We start from the raw sequence: 25077 nt of genomic DNA on the forward strand, positions 1-25077 counted from the left end.
ACAATTCAAGAGTACAGGGGAAGGTGCATGGCCTTTTCTGACCTAGTCTCAGAAGTCACGAAGTAGTCGCTTTTGCAACTGTGTATTGATATAAGGGAGTCACTCAGTCCAGCCCAGATTCAAGGGGAGGTGAATTAGACTCTGCTTCTTGATGGGAAAATGCAAGGTCACATTGCAGAAGAGCATCTGGGAGATACAGGTGAGGCCTCTTTGGGAGGGTGAGGGGGATTGAGCATGTTTCAGTCTGGCATTGAAAGTTTGGTCCATGTAAAACTCTTCCAGATATGTTAATGTTAAATGAGAAAAGCAGGTTATACAACAGCATGTACAGCAGGCTTCCTTCCATTTTTGTTTACAAATATGCAAAGCTGTATGTGTGTATGTGTACATGTGTGTGCATATGTGTGGGTAATGGATATGATGCATTAGGGACACAAAATTGGGTGTGCTAGAAATGTATCTTATTTTCTAAAACTCAACTAATGATTTACATTCCCATATTCCTACTTCCAGAGTTCATCTCCTGCTCATTCTTCCTGATGCAGAAAATGGCACTTAGTTGCTTCCAGGTAAACACACTTGACTTCAGTGGTTGCACAGTCACTTAAAGTCCTGACACTTTTGAAGTGTTTCCTCTTCAGGGCTTGGGGCCACTGTTGGGAGGGGGTGGGGAGAAGGGGAACACATAGTCTTAGAAGGAAAAGCAGTTAATATTTTTATATCTTCCTACTACATATACATAGAAATGCCACACATGTACATTCTAGATTCTGACAAAATCATGGATTTTTCTCCCCATTTCTTTTTGTTCCACTGTATCTCTAATTTTTATACTATTAACATAAAGATATTCATACTATTTGTATATATTTATATACTATTTACTCATAGGATTAAATTTTTGATCCATATAATCCAGATGTAGAAAATCAAGATTTTTTTTACTATCAAATAATCCCAGGATATAAATTTAATTACTGTAATACGATAGCACTCAATTAAACATTAGTGTATATTGCCAATGGGATATTTAGGGGGTATATTGGAAAGAGTAGAGTTATGAACCTCTTTGATTAATTTTACCAGAAGCTAATCAAGTCATTGGAGGAAGAATAACTGCTGGTTTAGTTTAGAGACAGATTCTGGTTAGGTTAGCTTGGGCTGGTGGATTTTAACTTGCCTCTTGGGTCATCCCCAGGTCGGAAGAATCCTGGGTTCCCGGCCTGGAGCTATTATTGGTATGCTCTAGGCTAGAAATTTGGATCCTAGTCAGGTTACAAATCTGGTTTGGCTCACATAGTCCCTGGGGTGGGGGGTGGGGAAGATGAGGGTGCTGTTTTTCTTGGCAGTCTCATGGCAGTTGCTTGAGCCCAGAGCTTGTTCTTGTTGTCAGGATAACATGCCTGTCTAGTGTAATCTTCGAGCAAGTGCTTGGCATTCCTGGACTATCAAGCATGGATAGAAAATGAAGATTCCCTAGGAGGTGCCAATCCCCTTGAAAATAAATCAGATTAGTAGGAGACCCCTGAGAGAGGAGAATGAGTGTATGTGTGTGTGTGTATTTGTACCTTTGATTTTGTGTTTTAAACCAAATTGTAAAACTTGAAGGGAGATCATAGAAAAGCTTATATAAAGGAAAGGTCAGAGGAAGCTTCCAGACTGCTGAAATCAGTATAATACCAGGATTTAAGCCATGGGAATCATCTTTTTAGGTAGGAAAAAAAGATGCTGTGTTTTTCTTAAATAGACCTGTTGATTCAGGATTTGTTTTTCTGGGAACTCAAGACCTGCCTGTCTAAGCAAAACTTAAATAGCATTTGATTTCTAAAGGTTTATGTTCATTGATTATTTCTTAAGTTTGAATAATGAGAAGGATAGAAACACTTTCATTATTATAAATATCAGTTGCAATAAATTATATTAAAATAACATGCTTATAGTTTGTTAAGATTTTTCCCACCTCAAATTCCTGGAGATGTGAAACCACAATCTTCCAATTTTACTTGTCTTAATAATAAGTATTCTAAATAAATCTGCTGATTTTTTTTTTTTTTTGAGACATGATCTTGCTCTTTTGCTAGGGCTAGAGTGCAGTGGTGTTATCACAGCTCACTGGAGCCTCAAACTCCTGGGCTCGAGAGATCTTCCTGCCTCTAGCCTCTCAAGTAGCAGGGAATACAGGTGTATGCCACCACACCTGGCTAATAAATCTATTGTACTTATACAGAGTTCTACAGCTTTTAAGAAAAGATTACAATGACTTTATTAATATAAACTTTATAATTTTATTCATGCAAAATGGCAAAATAATTTTTAAAATTTCTAGAGCGATTCATGAGCATTTATCTCCTTGAAAGGAGTTCAACTTTACTAAAGAGTGAAAAACACTGTCCTTTTACATTGTATCATTTACTTTTAATGTAATACATTTCCTTTTCCAGCAAAGAAAGTAGGCTTGTTCTAATTTAAAGCCACCGGGGGAAGAAAATAAAGTATTTCCCTGATCTTCCATCCACACTGCTTTCCACCAGCTTTGACTTCATCTCCTAGGAGCTATAAGCTAAAGACTGGGTGGATCTTTCTAGTGGTCTTAAAAATACTAATGCAGCGGGCATCCTTTGATCCAAAGGATACTTAATTTCCAGAAAGATTCTCATTAGGGTCCAGCCATAATAAAACAAGGCTATAAATCAAGGCAATATGATCACTGGAAAGATAATGGAACTGAGATTATTTAGTTCTGCCACTAAATCACCATGGCCTCTCTCTAGTGTTTAGTTTTCTACTCTGCAAAATGATGGGATTGGATTAAATTAACTCAGAGGCCCTTTACAGCCTACTTTTCTATTATTTTGGGATTGTAGGTCCCAGTGAAATGTTAGAATCACCAAAATGGCAAAAATGAACACAATCCATTTGAGGTTCCATTAGTTTCCGATGCTTCACTGCTCCTTGTTTTAGAGGCAAGCCAGGAATCAAAAGAGGCGGGAGAATGTTTGACTTTATCTCTTGCATCATTCACTAGCAAAGACAAACTGGACTGACTTTTCCTTTCTTCTAGCTCTCAGTTGTACAGGAGATTGTTTAACCCCCACTTTCTGAAGATGGAGAAAACAAATGCCAGAATACAACTCACCACTGGGCTATTTTTCTGAGATGTGTGAGCTGATGGATGTCTGACTTCAGATGACTGATGTCATGGGGCCCATTGGTTTGGCTGGTAGCAGGCCTTCCTGGATCTGAGTGGTTTAAAAACTGGAAAACGCCTGACATGCTGGAGGTACAAGAAGCATGAAATAGGTCTAGCGATGGTGACCCAAGGTGCTCCCAAGGGGAGTATGCACAGAGCAGTCAGGAAGAGAAGCTGAGATCTGCCCAGAGCCAATAGCAATGTCTTCTGGAAGGTTTCACTTTAGATCTTTAGTGCTTAGCAAGACTTCAGAATACACCTGCTGAACCTGTTGCTTGGAGACAACTCAGACCTGGTTTCCCTTTTCCCATGAAACATAATCTTCGCTTGTCTTTTCTTTAAATTTTTATTTTATTTTTATTATTATTTTTTGAGACAGGGTCTTGCTTTTTTGCCTAAGCCAGGGTGTGGTGGTGAGAGATCACAGCTCATTGCAACCTCAAATCCCTGGGCTTAAGTGATTCTCCTGCCTCAGCCTACTGAGTAGCTGGAAGTACAGGTGAGTGCTGCTGTGCCCGGCTAATTTTTCTATTTTTAGTAGAGACAGGGTCTCATACTTGCTCAGGCTGGGCTTGAGGAGTTGGTCATTCTTGATCCTCTAAAGCCTTCCTGGGCAGTGCACATCATGAAAATCTAGGAGTGGTTAAAGAAAGTAAAGGTAGTCTTGTGAAGTAGGTAGTCCATCTCTGAGGGAGTCCTACAAAAGAAGTTTTAAAAAGCTCTGGATATCGGCAATGGTGTTGGGTGACATTGACTCATATAATGACAAATAACTGTTTCAAGGCCAGGAATCCTTCCTGCATGACAGTTTGGGCCATTTCTTTAAAATACACTTGTGGGTGGGAACACAAGGTACAGGTTAGTGACATCTTATTCTTTGAGTTTTTGCCAATAAATACTGAACCTTCCAGTTTGGGGACCTTCCCAATCTTCTCTTCTTTAAGTGTTTTTGCTATTGTTGTTTCTTTTGTTTAGTTTATTTGCCATGGCCACAACCCAATTTCTATAAAGTGTTTTTTTAATCACATTTCTGTGAGCTGGTTACACCGTCTTGAATTATTTAACTTGGCGTAAACACTGAGGTGGCATGTATGGGAGAGATCCTACACCATATGTGTTTATAGAAATGTGCTTATTGAGATGTCGTTTCCAAGCACAGCATCTGCTCTTATGCATCTTTTATATTATTTTGCATTGAGCCTATACAGTAATTGATCTCCACCATCTGATAATTTTTCATTTAAGATAGTTTTCCCTCTTAACATCTTTGATAAATGATAATTTTTTGGAGGAAAAAAGCATCTAAGTTAAAAATAAGCATGGTCAATAAAAATGTTTTCTGAGTGCTTTAATTTCCATTCTACAGTGCATGCTGTTTAGAAAGAGCTAACGTCTGTGCATTTAGGAGAGCATGGTCTCCTGAATATTATCTCAAACGGAAAAACTCAAGTTTCCTCCACTTGTGGTTCATACAGAAGTCTAGGTCTCATAAAGACTGCTAAAAGTAAAGTCTTTCTTTCTGTCCCTCTCTGGACTGAAAATTGGGCTTTGAGTTTCACAAGTGTGCTCTGGGTTCCTGTTTACAGTGATCTCAAACATCCTGCTTTCCTGCACAAAATGGAGTTTCACCACCTAACAGCTTCTTTTAAATTGCAAATTCACCTCCTCATCCTTTGGTTGTCTCTATGGAGAGAAAACTTAATAAATCCCTAAGTATGAGCCCGCAGAGACCTGCACATACACAGCTACTGAATTCGGAAAACAATGAGTCATGCAATAAGCTAGTGTTCATCTGTCTTCTTAAAATAGCATTTGAAACAATTTATTATTAATAACATTTCCTGAGTTCTCAAAACCAGAGAATCAAGTCTCTCTAGGGGACCAACTTCTTCATATATGAAAACATACATTTGTTCAAATACAGTAAAGGAACTTCAATCATCCTGACTGTAAAATCTTCTGCTTTTAAAAGTAGGAGAGGGGACCAAGCATCTTGAAATGTCACATACCGGTGGTCTCTCTAATGTCGTTTACCAACCACTAGCAAGATGCAAGATGATTTTAAGTGGTGCATGGGTAAACTTTCAAAAATATTGAACTATTATTGTACTGGGTTAGATAGTGTCCCTCACAAAATTTATGTCCACCTAGAACCTCAGAACATGAACATATTTGGAAATAGGGTCTTTGTAGATGTAATTAAATAAGGATCTTGAGATCTGGTATATTTATAAATGAAAGAAGAGGATAGTTGGACTCACAGAGAAAAAGTTCACGTGAATATGGAGGTAGAGAATTGGAGTGATGTGTCTACAAGCCAAGAACACCAAGAAGCTAGGAGAGGGGCATGGGAAAATTTCTTCCTGAGAGCTTCCAGAAGGAACCAACCCTGCCAACACTTTGATTTTGGATTTCTGGCCTTCTGAACTTTGAGAGAACACATGTCTGTTGTTTTAAGCCACCTGGTTTGTAGTAGTTTGTTATGGCAGCCCTAGGAAACTCGTGTACTTTAAAAATGTATTATACAATATAAATAAGTTATATAAAACCCGTGAGTCCACAGCTGCAACTCTTTACACTAATAGTCTCTACATGTACTTAGGTAGCAAAAACTGCATTGATTTTAAAAAATTGAGTAAGTAATCTCGTAAGAGGTAGGAAGATATTGCAAAAATGGTATGGATGAAGAAACAGTTTGGGAAACATTGCTGTTTGCAGCCTGCAGGCTTCCTCAACCTGTGGTGGCATTCTGAGAGATCTGGGTCGCTTCTTATCTCGGTCTCTAATCAACTCTGTGACTTTAGGTAAAACATAAATAATGGCCTTTTGAATCCCCATGTTGGTCAGCAGAAAAGTGGAGACAGTAGTAAGGAGCTCACAGAACTTACATGGAGATTGAATTCCTTTTCCTTCAGCCTTGAAATGTCGAAAGCTCAGTTAAATGAACCAACTTTGCTGAGCGTGGGGGCAGGGGGGCCCTGGCAGCTGGGTTGATGTACAAAAGAACATTTTGTAATCATTACCCTCAAATGTGGGTTGCGAGTGATAAATATATAGGGCTGAGCAATAGGGGAAGTGAGCTGTGGTAAAGCAGTAGGAACGGATGCAAAGAACCTTTGATGAATCACAGCTGAAGTCAATTTTCTATTATTTCTGGTCTCCTTTTGCATCTTATAAGTTCTGATGGCCTTTATTTCTCCCTCTTTTCAATACTGTCATGTCAGAGTTCATAAGAGTGAGGAAAAGAACTCTAGATATACTCTGACTTTTTTCTTAGATGTAGGAAAGTGTACGTAGTATTTAAGAAAGTTCAGAGAACTTTTGTAAAGCCAATGTTGATCTCTTGAAACACTCTAGGGTGGTTTACTATGCAGATGACATGTGAGCATTTAGAAGAGAGTATTGTGATCACCAGGAGTTGCATGGATTTGCTGGGGTTCAGAGTTACTTTGACAGGCTAAGAGCTTGGCTGGAACCAGCAAGGTGAGCCAGAGCAGGAATGACAGAGCTAACATGTGTTGTATACTTGCCAATGGGTAGGCACTGTGTTAGATGCTATCTCATTTAATCAGCCCTGCAAACCCTGTGGTAGGTATTGCTGTTAAAATTCTCATTTTACAGATGGGGAAATGGAGGCTTGGAAAAGTTAAGTAACTTGTCCCAGATCATGTAAGTAGAGATTAAGCAATGTCATTTAAGATCTTAAACAAGGCAGTTTGCTCCTGGAGCTTGTACTCTTTACCTCCGAATTGTGCTGTGTTAAAACTCAAAAAAATATGGAAATACAGGAAGGGGAAGAAAGCTCCTGAAATGGTGCAAGAGAAAGAACTTGGAATGAATTCTTTGGAGTCAGGCAGATCTTGTTACAATTTTAACTCTGCCATTTAACAGCTGTTTGATCTCAGGCAATCTACCTAAATTCTATGAACCTCAGATGTCCCATCTCTAAAGTGGATGATGTAATAGCATTCTACAAGTATAGCAGTTTGTAAAAAAGCCAGTTCATATTTACGGTACATTCATACAAAAATGGGGTCCAGTGCATGTGATATATTCTGGAGTATTGTGTTCAAGTTTGTATGATACTTTTTAACAGAGATACTGACAAAATGGAAATGACTATGATGAATGAGAAGGGTTGGAAATGATCTCAAGAGAGGAATAGGAAGAGAGGAAATGATCTCAAGAGTAGTTTGGTTTCATGATGGTCTGTAAGGGGTGAGACAGGTAAATGTCTTTGGCTGACTGTCCAGCTAAGTTGACAGTACCTTGGTATAGCCACTATGGATCCTGGCTCTGTTCCCAGTCTTTCAGATCCAAGGGTTTTCCTTTATCAGTTAGTCGATACAGTTGATCACACTATACTCTTGGCAACTGACTCACAGTAACCAAATTTATAAGAGACTGATTCATATACCAGAATAACAATTAATTAACTTAAAATTAGGAACAGAAGCAAAAGCAGATTTTTTACATGTATTTGCTGATCAGAGCATCTTTTTTTCTTAGAGGTCTTATCTTATGTTGAAAAATGTAGCCAGGCATGGCGATGCACACCTATAGTCCCAGCTACTCAGGAGGCTGAGGTAGGAGTATTGCTTGAACTCAAGAGTTCAAGCCAACTCAAGTTTGAGTCCAGCCAGCATAGCAAGACACTGTCTCTAAAAAAAAAAAAAGAAGCACATAATTGTGGTAGGCTAATTTGTTAGCTTGCAAGTAGGGCAAAATCAAGTTCTGACTTAAGAGAATGATCAAAAGTTGAAATCTCATATTTTATTAACATGATTTACATCTAATTATTTTATTAACTTGATTTATTCATATGATCATTTCATAAATGGTTTTGAACACTTGTACCTTTTTTTGTTTTTTTGTTTTTTTTTTTAGACAGAGTCTCGTTTTGTTGCCCAGGCTAGAGTGAGTGCCATGGCGTCAGCCTAGCTCACAGCAACCTCAAACTCCTGGGCTCCAGCGATCCTTCTGCCTCAGCCTCCCGAGTAGCTGGGACTACAGGCATGTGCCACCATGCCCGGCTAATTTTTTTATATATATATCAGTTGGCCAATTAATTTCTTTCTATTTATAGTAGAGACGGGGTCTCGCTCTTGCTCAGGCTGGTTTTGAACTCCTGACCTTGAGCAATCCGCCCGCCTCGGCCTCCCAGAGAGCTAGGATTACAGGCGTGAGCCACCGCGCCCGGCCTTGAACACTTGTATCTTGTCATCTCCAAATTGTTTATATTCTCTACCCATTTTTCAATTGGGTTCTTTTTTTTTTTTTTTTTTTTTTGAGACAGAGTCTCACTTTGTTGCCCAGGCTAGAGTGAGTGCCGTGGCGTCAGCCTGGCTCACAGCAACCTCAATCTCCGGGGCTCAGCGATCCTACTGCCTCAGCCTCCCGAGTAGCTGGGACTACAGGCATGCACCACCATGCCCGGCTAATTTTTTTTTTTTGTATATATATTTTTAGTTGGTCAATCAATTTATTTCTATTTTTTTTTATATTTTATTTTATTGTTATTTTTTTAAATTTTTTAATTTTTTTTTATTTTGGCATATTATGGGGGTACAGATTTTAAGGTTTCAATAAATGCCCATTTCCCCCCTCCCCCCAAAAGTCTGAGTCTCCATCATGACCATCCCCCAGATGGTGTACATCTCACTCATTATGTATGTATATACCCGCCCCCCTCCCCCCTCCCACCTCCCCAATACCCTATTACTGTAGCACCTATGTGTCCACTTAGGTGCTACTCAGTTAATACCAGTTTGCTGGAGAATATATCTGGTGCTTGTTTTTCCATTCTTGGGATACTTCACTTAGTAGTATGGGTTCCAGCTCTAACCAGGAAAATATAAGATGTGCTATATCACCATTGTTTCTTAGAGCTGAATAGTACTCCATGGTATACATATACCACATTTTATTAATCCATTCTTGGATTGATGGGCACTTGGGCTGTTTCCACAGCCTTGCAATTATGAATTGTGCTGCTATAAACATTCGAGTGCAGGTGTCTTTTTTGTAGAGTGTCACTGGATCATTTGGGTAGATGTCCAGCAATGGGATTGCTGGATCAAATGGTAGATTCACTTGTATCGCTTTAAGGTATTTCCATATTGCTTTCCACAGAGGTTGAACTAGTTTGCAGTCCCACCAGCAGTGTAGGAGTGTTCCTCTCTCTCCGCAACCTTGGTAGAGACGGGGTCTCGCTCAGGCTGGTTTTGAACTCCTGACCTTGAGCAATCCGCCCGCCTCGGCCTCCCAAAGTGCTAGGATTACAGGCGTGAGCCACCACACCCGGCTCAATTGGGTTCTTTTAAACTGAATGGTAGATTTCCACTGGATTCTTTCTTATTGATTGGTAAGTTCTTTATATAAATAAATATATATATATAAAATATTCAGCTATATTTAGACAATTCAGATAAAATGAGGTATAAAATTTTATCATATCAGTTACAAATATTTTGTCATAATTTACTTACTTTTTGACTTCATTTATGTACCTTCTATAATACACATAATGCATCTGCATTCTCTGTTTTGTTAAGATAGCTTTCTCCTTCTAAGATTTTAAATATGTTTTCCCATTTTTCTTTTATCCTTTAAAAGAAAATTACATTTTAAATACAACTGGGATTTATTTTTATGTATGGTGTGAGGAAGGGATTTAATTTTACTTTTCCACAAATGGATAGCTCCTTGTCCCAACACTATTACACAGTTTGTCATCTCCCAACTGATTTTAAATGTCTCTTTCATCATATACTAAGATTATATATATATATGTATGAGAAGAGACATATACATATATACATATACATATATATGTATATATACAGACACACACACATAAATGCATATTTATATACACGCATAGGTGTATATGTATTTTTCCGTGCTTCTTATTCTGTTTTATTGATCTATTGGCCCACTTTTCACAGTACCACATTATTTCAATTATTGTTACTTTTACACTACATTTGACATCTGGTAAAGTAAGTCCTTCTTCTTTTTTTTCTAAAAAAAATCTTAACTTTTTGGGCACATCTCATAGATGAACTTTAGAATTAGCTCGTCAATTCTATAAAATATCCTGTTGAGATTTTGATAAAAATTGTATCACATTTATTATTTAATTTCGTGAGCATAGTATCTGCACAATATTTAATCTTTTTATCTGGGAATATCTTTTAGGGCCTTCATTAAAATTATATGGCTATCCTCAAAAGCTTTCATAGTTTAAGTCTTTTCCTAGATAATTCAAGGTCTATTGGAATTGAACATAGCTTTCTTCTCTATTATATTTTTTGATTGGCTTTTGCTGATTTTAGAAAAGCTGTAGACTTTTATGCCTTAATCTTGTTTCTGTCTTTCTGAAAGTTTTAATTAGCCTATGTAGACTCTGTGTGATTGCATTGGATTTTCTAGGCATACAAGGGCTGTCTGGAAAGTATCCAGCCATGTAACAGATTCTCATTAGATACTTTCCGGGCAGCCCTCATATATCTACCTTGCCAATAGTCATACTTATTTCTTTTTTTCTGGTCTTTTTGCATTGACCAGTAACTCTAGGGCAATGTCCACTATTGATGATAAAAGCAGTCATCATTATATCTTTTTTTCTGAGTTTTATGAAAGTATGGTCTAATATTTACTCTTCAAAATGATATTTGGAGATCGGCAAAATGTTGGCAATTATAGAAGGTGAGTGATAGGTATCTAGGGTTCATTAATCTATATTATCTATGTTTGTGTGTGTTTGAAAATTTCTATAATAAAGAATTAAATGAAAAATAGAGTAAAAAAAAAGAAATGAGATTTGTTTTAGGTTTTTGGTAGATACTCCTTTTCAGATTAAGGAAATATCTTTCTTTCCCTACCTTATTGTAAATTATTGTATTAGAAATGGGTGTATACTTAAATGTATCATCAAAAAATATTTTTTAAAAGAAAGGGTACAACAGAGGCTATCCATCTCAAATGACCGAGGGGAAAAAAGTGTGAGACTCTCAATATAAAACATTGAGAATTAATTTACCAAATATTAAGATATGCTTCCCTTTCTTTTCATCCACTGACAGCTTATAGTGAAAGTAGAAGTACCACTAGGGCCTAGCACATTGCTGAATGCACAGAAGGGAATGAAAGTAAAGTATCACTGTTAGAGGTTTTCTGGGGGAACCGAGAGATGTAAGTAATGGAAAGTGCGTTGTACCCCCCAGAACCTCCCTTTAGAACTGAAGGACTTATCCCTCTAGCTGCCAGGATGCTAGTTAGCTGCTCACCTTGCTCAAAGTTCTACCTTCTTCTCAGGGGCGGCTACATCCAATGACTGGCCTAGACCCACAGCCCTGACCCAGCTCCGCACAGGCTGAAAGGGCTATTCCAGTTTCAGAACACCCTGTGGGGTGGCTGAGGCCTTAGGGTTTCCAGATAAAGTACAGAATGCTCAGTTAAATTTGAATTGCAGAAAAACAACAAATACTTTTTAGTATTAGTATGTCCCAAGTATTGCATGGGACATAGTGTTGTTAAATTTTTGTTTTTTGCAGTTTATCTGAAATTCACATTTAAGTGGGCATCCTGTGTACGTATTTGATAAATCCAGCAGCCCTATGAGGCTTGGTTGTATTCACACTGCAGCCTCGTCTCTTCCTCTGTGCTGTGGGCTCCATTGCATCCCAAATTATTATATTGAAGTCCTTTATCCCAGTGAGATGGTATTTGGAAATAAGGGTCTTTGAGGAGTTAATTAGGGTTAGATGAGGTTGTGAGGGATGGGATTAGTGGCTTTATAAGAAGCAGAAGAGAGAGTGATATTGTCTCTCTGCCATATGAGGACACTGCGAGAAGATGGGACCCTCACCAGGAACTTAAGTGGTCCCGTGCCTTGATCATGAACTCCCCATCCTCCAGACTGAAAACGGAATGCCTGTTGCTTAAGCCACTGCAGCCCGAGCAGACAAAGACACTGTAACCCTGCTTCCTTCCCTTACCCTATAGATGTTCATCCTGAGAGCACTCCTCAACAACTTCTACATGAAAACAGGAAACCAGGGGGATAAAGGTCTCCCGTTAACCACTGACTTGTGTAGGATAAAAGGGGCTCTGCTCATATGGTCAAGGCCAATCGTCATGGCTAAGCCTGACGCCAAATAAGCTGGGACTTCACCAAGGTGGGTTCCGTCTCCTTTGCCTCCCCTTTCTCTTCCTACCCTCTAAGAAAACGGCTTCCTGTGGATTTCTGCTTGTGTCTCTTCTTATTGAAATATATATGCTCTGCTTTGTCAAGATGTTTAGCCTTCACTTAACGCTTCACTCCGTCCTGAGCTCCCGTTCTGTGTTTCCTGCAGTCTTGGCCTCCATGCCTCCGTTTTCTGAAAGCGCACTGTCCCTGCTCGCAGTCTTTTGCTAGACTGTGAGCAAACTCTCATTCAAGTTGCCACGCAATGAGGGGTATGTTGTAAGACGACTGCTTCTGGGAACCTAGGGGAAGTGACAGTAAGGCTTTAAGAAGAGCAGGAACTGGAGAATGGAGCAGGATCCAAATGGCCTTTATTTTAAATCCTAAAAGCACTCATTTTTGAGTGCTTACTATGTGCCAGGTAAAGATGAACTCCTCACATGCCCAGTTATGGGACCTCAGCTGTAGCTGCTGGCAGATTTCACTGTTGACAGGGGCCCATTTTCTTCCTGTCTGCTCCCTTCTGCCTTAGCTGCTAGCTTAGGTTTGCCCTCTTTCCCACAGCTTCTGCTTCTGCATTTGACTTATGTTTATGGTTCTTCTCTAGTTCATGACCCTTCTTGACACCCATTCAGGGTCATCTACATTTAATAGCCTCATTTCCTTTCTTTTTTCCACAGTGATCTGATTGGCTGTGGTTAGGTTTTGGAGCCAAAACTCAAAGGTCACTGGTCAACTGTTAAGTTGGCTGCCTTTGGGTCAGATGTCCTCACTTGTCTAACCAGCTGTGTGGCTGGAGGGATTACGTGGTCCCTGAAGGCTGCCCTTCCTACTTTAGCAAGACCAGTGGTTCTGCAGGCACAATGGCTGGCATGGCCAGGACAGCCCCAGAGTTCAAGTTCTTCCCTTTTTATTTTTGTTAAAAGAACAACCATCTTGCCCTCTGGTTAGAAAGGAAACCCTGGTCTCATATTTGAATCCATTTTTCCTTTTAATTTCCAACTCCAACCTGCCAAATCATATTGATTCTATCTTTGTAGACTGTCTCAGTAAGCTCAGGCTGCTATAACAAAATGCCATAGACTGGGTGGCTTAAACAGCAGAAATTTATTTCTCACAGTTCTGGGGCTAGGCAGTCCAAGATCAAGGTGCCAGCATGGTCATGGTTCTGATGAGGCTCTCTTCTTGGCTTGTTGATGGCCACCTTTTTGCTGTATCCCCACATGTTGAAGAGAGAGAGAGCAAGCTCTCTGGTGTCTCTTTTTACAAGGCACTAATGCATCACGAGGGCCCATTCTCTCCTGACCTCATCTAACCTTAATTTGCCTCTACAGATACCATCACACTGAGGGTTAAAACTTCAAAGTATAAACCTAGAGAGGACACAAACATTAAATCTGTGACATAGGCTATTATCTATTCCCTTTTCTCGGTTTCTACTTTCATTGTCCAAATCCGGAAACGCCTCATCTCTTTCTTCGACCCTCACAATAAATAGCCTCTTAACTTGTTTTTCCCTATGCTGATAATTTCACATCTTACTTTCAGATTGACTTTCTTGAAGCTCACCTCTGATCATGCCACTCTGCTGCTCAAATACCTTCAGTTGCTCTCTGCTGTTCACGGAATAAAGTTCAAATGTCTTTGCTTGGCATTCAAGGCCCTTCATGATCCAGGCCCACTGGCTACTTTCACTATATTCTCCATTAGTCTTTCTTTTTACATACTCTATGTTTAAGCCTTGTGTTTCTCAAAGTATAGTCCTTAGGACACCCAGCCCAGATTTATCTGGGTGCTTTTGGAAGTGCAGCTTCCTGAGATCTTCCCTCGCAACAGTGAGTGATGCCCCCGTGGGTGGGACCTATGGGTCTGTATTGGGCACAGGAATCCCAGGGGATCCTTCTACATATTAAATGGCAGGAATCCCTGGGGTATAGACAGTGAGGAAATGGAGAGTCCTCATTCTTACAACACTCTGAAGGGAGAAGTTGGGGTATTTTTTTATGGGCTAATGCAGGAATTAGGCTCTTCTGGTTGCCTCCACATCATAGAACGTGGCCAGTGGCTCTGAGCCTTTAAGGCAGGGATTTTCAAGATATGCTTAGAGACCTCAAGGGAGGAGAGGAGGATGCTAAGTGGGTGGACTTTACAACTCTCTTTGCTCTCCTTTTCCTAGAATAGTTCCACTTTCCTCTGCTTTATATTTTGAGGTTCTATGATTATATCTGAAAGAAGTGTTCTGCCTTCAGGTTTTCTAAGTGTCTCTGTTGTGGTTTGAATCAGAGCGTTTCCTCAGACTTTGAACTTTCAAACCATCTGAGAAGTAAATGTTTAGAACCGAGAAGCAATGGTTTTGGCAGATGCAGATTTATTATTGACAACGCTCAAGTGAGGATTGTAGGCTAGATCTACAGCAATAGTTGGGCTTCTGAGTAACATCCCTCGACGCCTAGACCTTGGGACAACTCACTCAAGGGAATCATGCCTTCCCCTAGTATTTGCCAGCCTTTTGTTCTTGTATTAATTCTTAGCGTTTTCTGTGTCTAGTGTGATGATGTCCCTCGGTGGAGGAGATCATCAATTCTTCCAGATGTTCCTGCTGCTCCTTTCCTAAGAACACACCCCTAATACCAACCATAGAGCTCCTTTGAGTATCCTCTTGCAACCACAGGCGGGAGGTGTGTCTTTTGCAAACAGAAGGGTCTACAATAGGATGGAAGAGGAACATGAATTAAATGATCAGCAAGGCTGATCTGGATTCTTGGCTGAAAATAAATCCCTATGTTATTTCTCATTTACAATTATGCCCAGCTGTTTTAGCCGATATAGAATAAATATCAGAGCCCAGATGACAACATAAAAATACTTCAAATAATATAATATCACCTATATAAAAATAAAAAGATCTCACTTTTGAAGAATAAAGCTTTGAAACTTTCCCATTATTAAATTCCAAGAAAGAAATCAAAGACCAAGAATTACATTTTCTTTCTCTTATAAAGTGCAAAGAATTTAGAGCTCTTAGCCATTTGTGATTCTGTTCAGTCTCAGAGGGTCTTGCTCAGACCCTGTGTAGAGTCAAGTTCTTTAGCGTCGGCAACTTTGGCTGTCTTCCACTGGAATGAATGTTTCCTATGAGAATGATTCAACACTGTGAACTAAATATTAATATTTCCTGCTTTGCTCTTTCATGCACACGATAGGATCTGACTTTCCTCCTGCCTTTGAAATTAGGCCTTGCCATATGGCTTATGCTGGCCAGTGAAATGTGAGTTGACATGTTTGTGTGTTACTTACTGGTGGAAAATTTATTAGCCAGTGTGTGCTTTGCTGTGTCCTGTACTTCTGCCCGGCACTGCTGGAAGTATCGGGTTGTGATGGAACATCCATCAGTTGGGTCCTTGATTTACCATAATAAGCAGAACACCCTCGCTGACCTGCAAAACACAGGTAGTGTGGTGTGAGAAATAAATTATTATTATTGTCAAAACAGTTTTGACATAGTAACCCAGTTTATACTAACTGATATACTCTCTTAGGAATATTAAAATTGAGTTAATGCAACTCTAAGTCTTTCAAAAGCCCCACTTTTTACAAAGTCTAAAATATTAATAGTTTACATATAAATACAATTATCAAGCAAAAATTTAAGAAAATAGTCAAATCTCTTGTCTTTTGAATAGTTACTACAAGCAAGATGATTTTCCCAGAGCCCTGAACTTGGCATGTTCCTGACCGGCCACTCAGTTGTATTTGAAGGAAGGACAGTATGCAAGTGCAAAGGACACGCTATCCTAGTCTCAGCCTCACCAGGATATCAGGCAGTCGGTGTTCGTTGCTTGGAATTTATGACCAATACATGTAAACTCAGGAGAGTCTTCCTCCGGAGATTAATTATGGATTAACTATGGCACTAGGTCCTATGTTTACAGCATCTTGGGGAAAATCCATCTATGCATAATGCCTCCTCCCTCAGAGTATGGCATTTGTAAAGTTTAGAAATTTAGAAAGGTGACATGCCCAGGCAGTTGTCTGAGGTGCCCTTCTTGTCTATTCAGCATATTCAAAAACCTTTTGTGGCCCGTATCTCTGTCACATCAGGGCAGAACTGAGCCCCGTAGGGCATTGCTGCCACTTTCTCCAGTGAGAGGCATCTCTAGTCCTTTATGCTGCCTGTTACCAAGGCTTTTGTTTTGGAATTGCCTAGGCCGGAGGTCTGCAAACTTTGGCCTGTGGGCCCATTCCTGTGGGCCTGTTTTTATATGGTTAAATTTACATTTAAATTTATACCTAAACATATTATTCATTAATTATTTTCACTAAAACATATAATGGTCTTTGCATTTATTTATTTATTTAGAGACAGGGTCTCACTCTGTCACCCAGGCTACAGTATAGTGGCCTGATCATAGCTCACTGTAACCTCAAACTCCTGGGCTCAAGTGATCCTCCTGCCTCAGCCTCCTGAATAGCTGTGCCACCATGCCTGGCTAAGTTTTAAAATATTTTTGTAGAGATAAGATATCGCTATGTTGCCCAGGCTGGTCTCAAACTGCTGGCCTCAAATGATCCTCCCGCCTCAGCCTCCCAAAGCTCTGGGATTACAGGCCTGAGCTACTACGTCCAGCTTATATTTTAAAATGATTTAAAAAAATTAAAAGAATATTACATGGCACATGAAAATTACATGAAATCCAATTTTGATGACCATGAATAAAGTTTGATTAGAACACAGCTGTGTCCATTCATTTCTATATTGCCTATGGCTTCTTCTATACTTCAGGGCAGAGTAGAATAGTGAGAGACAGAGACTGAATGGCCCACACAGCCAAAAATATTTGCTGGCTGGTCCTTTACAGAAATGTTTGCAGACTGCTAGCCTAGAGTTTTGCCTCCTTCAACAGATTCCTAGTTTGAAAGTGTTGTTGATGTCTCTGAAGCCCTGGGGGCCTGGTGAAGATCAATACTTCTCTAGTGTGCTCTTCCTTGGACTTTGTCTTTCCTGTTCTTTGACTAACTTCTGATCTTTCAGAGGAACAAAAACCACTTCCTTCATTACACCTTTGCCTGAAGTCATGGGATATAGGTTAGCGGCCCCTTTTCTTCCAGGTTCCCTTAATTCTTCCAGGGAAGCTCAGCTCAGTTAAAAAAAAAATCTTAATTTGTCATTTTCCTTCTCTACATCAACAGGGCTCATACTGATGGATCTGAGTGCTTTTTCTTTTTTTTCTGGACCAGGCATCTCTTTTCTAACATACTTTCCTAGATTTTTCTGCTGTTGCTTTTCCTTATACTAAGAGAGATGACATCAAGGAGCTCTGGCTTTGCCTAAAGCATTCATTGTTCACACACTATGACCTTCTAAAATGTCTGCCTTCAGCCTCCTAAAGTGCGCAGTCCCACCTGGGACATGGGCTCCCGTCACACCAGCATTCGGTGTAGGCCGGGACGCAGGACGTCCTACTTGGCTCACCGTTAGCATGTCTCACTTTTTCCTGTGTCCTAACGTCCTAACTTCTTAAAATTCCCAGGCTTGTTTCCTCAGGACATTAAAAGTACCCACATCTCTTCTCCTCAGTAATCTTGGTAAGATTTTAAGAATTCTGTCCTGATGGTGTCAGTCTTCCCTCTCCGACCTGTCCACGTATTCTGTGATGACCTAGCGTAGCCTTCCCAGTCTTCAGAGTGGCTCCCTCAGTGCTCTCCTTGTTGGAGTCGGGCTTCCCACAGCCTCACCGGACAGAGAGACAGAGTCACCGAGGATGTAATCACACAAGAGGAGCTTTATTTTCTGGCTAGACAGGGTCCGAGCCCCAGAGCACCAGCGCAGTGGTCACTCTTTCAGGCAGGGACCCCGACTGGGGGGGGTGGGGCGAGCCATTTATTCTCGCTGCACAAGGGCTGATCACGTGCGGATCATGCATCTGCCCTTTACTGTGATTGGTTCCCGTCTGTTCATGTGTCCATCATGCATTCGATTCCGGCCCTGATTGGCGGAACGGTTGCCCGCCTGCGGCAAGGGGAGGTTTCTCTTGATTGGGTCCCTAACTTAGCATCTTGTTTCATCCCATGATGCTTTGTTATGCGTGGCAGTGTGGCAAGCAAGCGATGTGCCCTTAGCGGTTAGCCTTACCCTAAGCACAGTTCCCTGTTTGTTTTAACTTCCTGATATGGTTCCCTTGTCTAACATCCTGATGGACTTGAGCAGCTGCCATGGGTGCTTCTGAGGGATTTTCTGGCCTGGGCTCCCTTTGAGGGCTATGTTGGTTTGCTTGGGCCGCTGTAACGAAGTACCACAAACAGAGTGGTTTAAACAACAGAATTTTATTGTCTTACTATTCTGGAGGCCAGAAGTCCAAAATTAAGGTGTTGGCAGGGTTGGTTCTTTATGAGGACTTACGGGAAGAATCTGTGGTAGGCTATGGCTGTTTTCTCCTTGCATCTCTTCACATCATCTTCTCTATACGTGTGTTTGTCTCTGTGCTCAGATTTCCCCTTTTTATAAGGTCACCAGTCATGTTTCTTTTTTCTTAATTTTTTATTACAAAAATTTTTAGATATAAAAAAGTTGAAAACTATAATGAACATTGATATACCTAATGCCTAATGTCTATATTCAACAGTAATATTTAACCATATTTGCTTTATCTATATGTATATACATATTTATATGTATAAGTTCATGTGTATATTTACATATCTATGTATGCTTATGAATGTATACATATACATACATATATATAAAATTGTACCATCTGAAAGCAAATTATGAAAATTAGGACACTTTACCCCCAATATTTTAGCATGTATCACATAAAAATAAGGATATTCTCCTACATAACCACATACCATTATCACATCAAAGAAAATGAACAAATTCTCTAATATACTAATATTCAGTCTATATTGAAATTTCCTCAATCTTCTTCAAAATGATTCTTTTTTGTTTATCCATTAAAATGGATAATGTTTATTCATTAAAATCCACAAACTTTTTATATTTGAAGCCAAAATGTGAGTCTCTAAAATAAAAAAAGTCACGGTAGACTTATGTAACTAACAAATTATTGTGGACAAGCCACATCATTTTAAGAGATTTATATTCAGTTCTTTCCTTGGCACTAGAACTATTACAGTTTAAAACAGGATGGAAAGGTCCACTGAATTATTGCCACCTATTAATACCCAGATGCTACAATTAAAATGCCAGTATATTTAACTGTCTTTTATAATTCAAGATCTAGCCTGCTGTCCTTCCTAAGGAATATGTCACAGGGAGCAAAAGCTATTCCACCAATGCCTAGTAATCTTGTAAAATGAAGTTTTGTAAGTCTTACATGGTATGAAAATACTTTTTTGTGGGATCCTAATCTTTGATTCAGTCACACCTGCTTAGGTCTAAGTCTGCCAGAAAAAATGTCTCAATGCCAGTGAAAACTAGCCTTGTGTCTAGAAGAGTCGGCCAGAATATAATGAGTTACAGTTTATGATGGTCAACACTATCATGGACTGAAGCCTGAGGTCTCCCTCTGCTTTCAGCTTTCCCTGCACTGTCTCAATTGCCTTTTTAGAGTGTAATATTGATCTCACAAGATTTCCTGATCAATATGGCAATAAATGAGAGAGAGTTGGGCTGATCATTAATCCCACCTCCTCTCTTACTCCTTGAATTCAGAAATATTTGAGACGTGCATTCAGGGATTAGTCAGGAGATGAAAATATCGGCCTTGTTATTGTAGAGTGGATTGGAGAATGTGGTCAGATCCAGCATTAGGCTCCTTCTCCTGCAAGTTCTAGACTTTGGGTGAACCTGTCTTAAGGGGAGTGTGAGTGTTTAGAGCAGGCTCACACACCCACGATTACTGCCTTGCACTCTGTGAGCCCCAATAGTGTGAGCAGAAAGAAGAAAAAACATAACTGGGTGCTGTTTTTTTTTTTTTTAATTGAGGTATAATTTAAATACAGTCAAATTCATCATTTTCACTGTATAGTTGGGTGAATTCTGACAAATATATAGAATCATATAGCCACCAGCTCCACAATCAAGATGTGGAACATTTCCGTTACCCCGGGAGACTTCCTTCTATGCCTTTGCAGTCAATTTCCGCCCCTCCCCACCCTTTCCTCCAGACCTTGGCAATCCTGACCAGATTTTTTTTCTTTTTTTTTGAGACAGGAGTCTCAAAGTGCTCCTTTTTTTTTGAGACAGTAGCACTCTGTTGCTCTGGCTAGAGTGTAGTGGCATCACTGTAGCTCAGTGCAGCCTCAAACCCTGGGGCTCCAGCGATCCTCCTGCCTCAGCCTCCCCAAGTAGTTGGGTCTACAGGCATGCGCCACCAGGCCTGGCTAATTTTTCTATTTTTTTGTAGAGTCAAGGTTCTCACTCTTGCTCAGGCTGCTCTCGAAGTGCTGAGCTCAAGCAATCTTCCCGCCTTGGCCTCCCAGAATGCTAGGATTACAACTGTGAGCCACCGCACCCAGCCCCTGATCAGATTTCTGTCCCTATAGTTTTGCTTTCAGGATGTTATATAAATGGCATCGGACAGTATGTAGCATGCATTTTGTTGCATGTGTCAGTAGTTTGTTTCTTCTTATTACTGAGTTGTGTTCCATTGCATGGATATGTCACAATTTGTTTATCTGTTCACCAGTTGATGGACATTTGGGTTGTTTCCAGTTTTTGGTTATTATTATTCTTTTCATATTTTCTCCTTTCTCTATTTTCCTAATTATATACACTCATATTTAATAAAAATGGGATCATAATACATAGTTCATAATCTGTTTTGATCTGCTCAACTGTATATAGTGAACGAATTTTCATATCTGTCAATGTATTTCTCTTTGTCATTTCAGGGTGCTCTTTCTAAAATCCAAATCTGCATGTCATTCCTCTATTTAAAATGGTAAATCCATTTTGTGGCTCTTTTAGCCTAGAGCCGTGGTTTTTAAACTTTGTTGTATATTGGAATCCCCCCGGGATTTTAAAAAACTAAGACTCCAGGCTCCCATGACCAGAGATAGCGATTTAATTGGTTTTTGGTGTGATTTGAGCATGGGCGGTTTAAAAACTTCCCAGGTGATTCTAATGTGCTGCAAAGTTTGGGAATCACTGGCCTAGAGCAAATATCTGCAAACTACAGCCCTTCAGCCAAATCCAGCCTGCTAACCGTTTTATATGTTTATGAGTTGAAAAAAAATCAAAATAAAATTAGTATTTCATGACACCTGAAAATTATATGAAATTCAAATTTAAGTGCCTATAAATAAAGTTTTATCGGAATAGCCATGTCCATTCATGTCATGGCCTGATTACAGGATGGGGGATGAACACAGAACATAAAATAACAACACAGACGCACATGGACATGACAATGACTCAAGTGACCAATGCACCAGTTGCTTTATATTTATAACCCCCAGACCCAAGATTAGTTCCTTGTACGTGAGCATCTGAGCATAGCAGCAATATCAGCCAATTCCAGAGTTGTTTCAAAAAGGAACAATTCCCCATGGTCTCAGACCTCAAAACGGTTACTAAAGTTAAGGTGCCGGACAGAGCTCAAAAGCCAAGGCCGAGACAGGCAACATAAAACAATGCAGCCATTTGAAGTGCTTTTTGGTCTCAATCCCAGACGGTGGCTCCTCCCTGGCCCCTATGGTTGTGCCTGTCTTAGGTCGCCCTCCCCCCCATGGGGAGTCATACCCGTCATTGACTACCAACCATCAATCGGAAGCCAGTTCTTGGGAGAGTTCTTCTTGTTCTTGTTCTCATGGCCTCCAGACTCCCACCACGGGGGCCCTCCATGTGGGAGTTGGGAGCATTTGCTTATGTGCAACAACTCAGGCCTCTTATCAAGTCACAAGGCAGCAACCGTGTCTGAAGAAAATGCTGACTACTGCTGCGTCAGGCAACACACGTACACTACAGGCTGTAGTGAATGATTAGTATAAGGCATCACACCAGAATCAGCCCCCAACACATTCATTTATGTATTGTCGATAAGGGCTACTTTTGTAGAATAATGGCAGCATGCAAGCAATTTTGGCAGAGACTGTATTGTCTGCAAAGCCTCAAATATTTACCCTCTGGCCCTTTGCAGAAAACAATTGCTCACCCCTGACCTAGCACACAAGCTTCTTTGCATATCATGATTTACCCCCTGATTCTCTTTCCCATTTACTTGCCCACTTGTGCCGTCTGCTCTAGCTATAATAATAATATCATCTGAACTCTTCAAAGCCACCTGTTGGTATTTTTTCATGTGACATTCCTTTTGCCTAACATGCTATCCTTCTCAGCAAACTTGTACTCATCTTTCAAGACCCTCTCAAGGGAACCCCACTTTAAGAAGCTTTCCTTATCTATCCTGGTCACCCTCTCCTTTGTGTCTCCCTGTACCTGGTATAGTCTCTAAGGAGGCTCTCATTATAAGCCGCTGTAATGACACGTTTAGGCCTCTGCTTTCCTGCAGTAGCTTCCAGGGGCTGCATTCTGCTAACTGTTGTATTCCCAGCACCTAGCACAGGGCCTGGCTAAGTGATCACTGCACATTTGTTGAACATCCAAACATGTGAATGGCCTTTGGATGAGATGTTGTTGCAGTAGCTGTTGGAGACAGGAAGTTGTCAAGGAGAGAGGGGAGGAATGTCTAACGTTATGGGGGAGGAGGCTGGTAGACAAAAGTATGTGACCAAAGCTTTAATATTTATACTATAACGTAAGTGAAAAAAGCAACACATAAAGGGATATGCATATTATGGTTAGAATTGTGTGGGCTAACTTTATTTGATGATGATGATAATGATGATTTTAATCAAGCACCCATCATCTAAAGCTGTGGTCCCTAGCCCCCAGGCAGTAGACTGATATGCCCCCCACCCCCAATCCATGGGGGGGGAGGTGCTCAGCAGGAGAGGAGCAGCATATTTACAGCTGCTTCCATTGCTCCCATCACTGCCTGAGCTCCACCCCTGGTCGGGGACTGCTGATGTATTCTGTTTCTTGTGGTTGAGGTTTCAGGTCACCTTGGAATAGACCATTTTTGTGTGGGACAATCTCCAGAACAGGCTTTTTTAGTTATAAGCTAAGAAACTAGTAGGCATTGATTTCACTTGGCAAAAATCTACACCTGAAGGAATTTCAATACCCCTTGTTTTATAGAACTTAAAGGCTGCTAAGAAGGAGGCGGGAAAATTGGCTTAGCAGCCTAGTAGACTTCAGGGAGAATAGTAGTCAAAACCTGAACCTTTCTCTTTGGGATTCAAAGCCCAGAGACTGTTACTTGTGGTTTTACAGGAAGCCTTGATGGAAGGTAATTGACCAGAAGCCCTCAGGAAAAACTTCTTATAAAAGAGAGGGAGTCTGGATTGTTGGCCAGGGCTGCCCATCATGGCCCAGGTTGTTGTAGGGGGAAGACTATTTATAAATGATATTGGCTCACTTGACACAAAGGGCATGTATTTATATGTTCTTCATGGGCTTCTCCCTTTCCTTTTTCAAAGGCAAGTAACCAGGACTGACCTCTTGGTCTGAAAAAGCACCCCTGAGGTTCTCAGCCACCTCAGAGGAAAAGGAAATGAAGAACAACATTCTGGCTACAGGTGGTATAGAAGGTTGAAGTTAGTTTGATGTTAATATAAATAAGGCCTTATTTTGTACCCCAGGCTGCTGGCTATGTATGTAAAATATGTATGCATATGGGCTAGGGCAGAATGACATAAGACAAAATATACAAAAATGAAAAATCTATAAAATGATAATATCAAGATGGTTGGCTTTTCTTTAACATTCCTTCAATGTCTTTAATAAGAAGGTGATAACACGTTATTACATATTTGCATTGCAATTAACTTTACATTAAAAATAAATCCTCAAAAATTGCTTTACTATTCATTGTGTTCTGTCATTTTTTTGTTTGTTTGGTTGTTTGTTTTTTGAGACAGAGTCTCACTGTATTGCCTGGGCTAGAGTGCCGTGGCATCAGCCTAGCTCACAGCAACCTCAAACTCCTGGGCTCAAACGATCCTCCTGCCTCAGCCTCCTGCGTAGCTGGGACTATAGGCATGCGCCACCATGCCCAGCTAATTTTTTCTATTTTTAGTTGTTTGGCTAATTTCTTTCTATTTATAGTAGAGACTGGGTCTTGCTCTTTCTCAGGCTGGTCTTGAACTCCTGAGCTCAAGCAATCCTCCCGCCTTGGCCTCCCAGAGTGCTAGGATTGCAGGCATGAGCCACTGCGCCTGGCCTGTCATTTTTTTTTATCATTTGTTTTCCATATTTCAAATTTTTTTTTTATGGTCCTTTTCCTTAGCATCCTCTCCTTTCCTCTTCCTCCTCGTGTGTGCTTTTAGGTTGCTCTTTACAGCAGTGGCAAATACAGCAGACTGGCACCAGCTCCTCCTTAGAGCTGGAGGCCTCCTTTGAATGAAAGAAGGTCCATTAAAAGGAAAAGTAATTATTATGCCTATCATTTATTTGGTAATAGGCAATTACCTTAAGTCATGCAGTCCCCTAATGTCTAATTGTTAAGCGTACCCTGATTTTTAAAATAGTTTGTGTTTCAGACGTTTGTAACTCAGTTGCTTGAACTTGAAATACATCTTCTTATAGAAACAGTGCTGTCAAATAGTGTCCAAGATTCCTACCCCAGCCTACCCAAGCCTATAATACAGTTTGACTGTCATCAGAAATAAT

At 40.3% G+C, this 25077-nt stretch overlaps 1 long non-coding RNA gene across 1 annotated transcript; it reads left to right on the plus strand.

The window, feature by feature from the left end:
• The first annotated feature begins 172 nt into the window (after positions 1-172).
• On the plus strand, positions 173-24267 carry LOC142873268 (uncharacterized). The gene is made up of 4 exons (XR_012921308.1): positions 173-199; positions 514-569; positions 12200-12372; positions 23886-24267. It is a non-coding gene; the product is annotated as an uncharacterized LOC142873268 (long non-coding RNA).
• Positions 24268-25077: the final 810 nt, after the last annotated feature.

The sequence above is a fragment of the Microcebus murinus genome, chromosome 10 (genome assembly GCF_040939455.1).
Source record: "Microcebus murinus isolate Inina chromosome 10, M.murinus_Inina_mat1.0, whole genome shotgun sequence".
NCBI lineage: Eukaryota > Metazoa > Chordata > Mammalia > Primates > Cheirogaleidae > Microcebus > Microcebus murinus.